Source organism: Cavia porcellus, unplaced genomic scaffold (genome assembly GCF_034190915.1).
Source record: "Cavia porcellus strain 051 isolate PalLab524CR breed Dunkin Hartley unplaced genomic scaffold, mCavPor4.1 scaffold_21, whole genome shotgun sequence".
Lineage (NCBI taxonomy): Eukaryota > Metazoa > Chordata > Mammalia > Rodentia > Caviidae > Cavia > Cavia porcellus.
The window spans coordinates 5,708,316-5,710,912 of NW_026947504.1; the positions used below are offsets into that span (position 1 = coordinate 5,708,316).

The 2,597-nt window shown below is 44.1% G+C and overlaps 1 non-coding gene across 1 annotated transcript; it reads right to left on the reverse strand.

The window, feature by feature from the left end:
• Positions 1 to 2,174: 2,174 nt before the first annotated feature.
• On the reverse strand, positions 2,175 to 2,311 carry LOC111753732 (small nucleolar RNA SNORA2/SNORA34 family). The gene has a single exon (XR_002788526.1). It is a non-coding gene; the product is annotated as a small nucleolar RNA SNORA2/SNORA34 family (small nucleolar RNA).
• Positions 2,312 to 2,597: the final 286 nt, after the last annotated feature.

The window sequence follows — 2,597 nt, forward strand, 5'->3', positions numbered from 1 at the left end:
ACAGAAAAGGACAGCAGACTCAGGCCCATATGTTACCTGCTCAAGGTAACAAAGTTGTTACCTAAGACTTCCACCTACATCTGTCTAAAACCAGTGCCCTCCAGCCTCTCCAAGATGCCAACAGCCTGCACAGTCACTTGCTTTCCCCTGCTTTAAACCTGAATCTTTGTTTGTTGGGGCCTCTCATGCTTCCTCTTTTCCTGGATGAATTCCAGGAAGCTTTATGTAACCACAAGCTTCAGCCTCCCCATCACCCCAAAGGAAAGGAAGTAAGGGCTAAAGCAGGTGACCTAACCAATCAGGAGCAGAGGGTGACCCCCACCCCCAGCCCCCCGGGACAGCCACACCAAGGCAAAGTGGAGTCTGGCGCTCTGCCAGTTGCTTTCTCTCCCACTCCCCGTCCGAGCCTGGCTTCAGCCTCTCTCACTTCTCTTTTGCCCAGATCAACTTTACTTTCCAGGGTCCTACCTCTCTAGTCTTGTCGACTCAAGTACATTTCTAAGTATCTGCTATTAGCTTCAGACTAGGGATTTACCCTCCTACCCAAGAGAACATGTTCAATACAATATTAATAATAATAATTGCTGACATGTACTGAGCCTTTATTATATGTCAGTCCCTATTCTTTCATTTTGAGTTAGACAGTGCAGGCAGAATGAATTGAGAGCTTTCACGTCAGTTACAAAGAAACAACCAACTGGGGTGGGTGGTGTGTCTGTAACCCTCCCACTCTGGGAGGCTGAAGCGGGAAAATCAAATTCCTGCTCAGGCAATTTCTCCAAACCCTGTCAGGAGTGGAGGAGGCAATAGGGAGGGAGAGAGAGAGAGAAAGAGAGAGAGAGATTAAAACAGACAAGGAGAGGGTCTCGCCTTCCTTGATCTTTTTCTGTGTGAGGTAAAAGAGTTGTAACAAGAAAGGCCTGTGGCTCAGGCCTGTGGGGGGTCCAAGATCAGCTCCTTTACTGATAGTTGTGCAGTTACAGACAAACTAATTCTCTGAGAGTCGGATTCTTCATCTATAAAATTCAAGTAATAATAGTTTTTATCTCTCAGAGTTGATTTTTTTTTTTTTTTTTTTTTTTTGAGACAGGGTTTCACTCTGCAGTTCAGGCCAGCCTTGAGCTCACTTGTAGCACAGGCTGGTCTCAAACTTCCAATGATCCTCCTGCCTCAGCACGCCCTGAGTACTGGGATTATAGGCATGTGCCACCACGCATGGCTCTCTTAGGGCTCGTTAAAGAGATAACATATGCAAAGTGCTTAGCAAAGTTTTGATTCATAACAATCAATATATAGCAATTACTACTAATTAGCAAAATCCTAAGGTAAATAATAATAATGTAATAATAATGTAAAAATGCTAAGGTAAAATTAGCTAAGTAATTGCAAACTTTTTTGTACCGCGGGTCAAACTCATGACCTCGCACTTGCCAAGCAGGCACTTATGCCGCTGAGCTAAATCCCCGGCCCTTCAGCACCCTTCTAGTCATTCATTCATTCGTTTTTAAGTTTTTGAGACAGGCTCTCACCAAGTCATTAAATTGCCCAGATTGCTCAAACTTACAAACCTCTTGCCTCATCCTTCCAGCTGGGATTACAGGTATGCAATACCACATCTAACTCAGAAGCAGTCTTTTATTTTTTTTTTTTTTAACTTTTAAAGAGGGTAAAATTAAACACAACAAAACTGAACAAAATAGGACATAAGAAAGCAATGTAAGAGATAAAAATTTCAAAGCTAGATGACCTGAGATCTTCACTGTCTATCATATTGTCTCTTGTTTTCTTCCAAATAGTTGTCCATGTCTTCACATATAGAGAATTCATACAAAACAATAGAGTATAAAACTGATCTGAACTGAATGAGAAAGGCGTTTTAGGTCTTCAAAACCAAACAACAGGGAAGTCACTAATGGCAGGGAAGTCACTAATGGCTGTTGTAGAGTCTCTCGTTCTCTTCAAAATAGCTGTCTGTACTTTCATGTATATTGAAGTTCAACAAAACAAAACGGCGGGGGGGGGGGGGGGGGGAGTTGCTTGGTTACCTGGCACTCCAGGTCCAGCATGGGCGAGTCCCAGTAAACTCCGGAGGCTCCGTCCTGGGCTAAGGATGGGAGCCTGCTAGCTCACAGCCCTCACCAGGGTGGGGGTAGGGATGGGGGGGTGTTGCTTCAAGCTGTTTCTTTCTAATGAATTGACCATTTCACTGCCCAAGTTCTGAAATGGCCAACAGACCATGGAAAGACATCTCTTTAGGGTCTTGCTTGAAACCAACAGTATCAGGAAGCTGCTGGCCTTGACTCGGGGCCAGAAGAAGTAGTCTTTTAAAATATAGGTAAAACCGTTGGTGTGACGGTGCACACCTGTAACCCTGTCCAAAGGAGGAGCAATGTCACAAGTTTAGGCCAACCTAGGCTACCTAGTGAGTTCAAGACTAAGCTACATAGTGATACCCTGTCTCGTCATAAAAACAAAACAAAACCCATAGGAAAAATTTTAAGTCAGAGGAAGCAAATGGGCAAACCAAAAACCAGCCATGCTCACTGGGATTGTGAAGTTGAAGGCAGACATGGCGTGCATTGTGGGATTTAGTACAG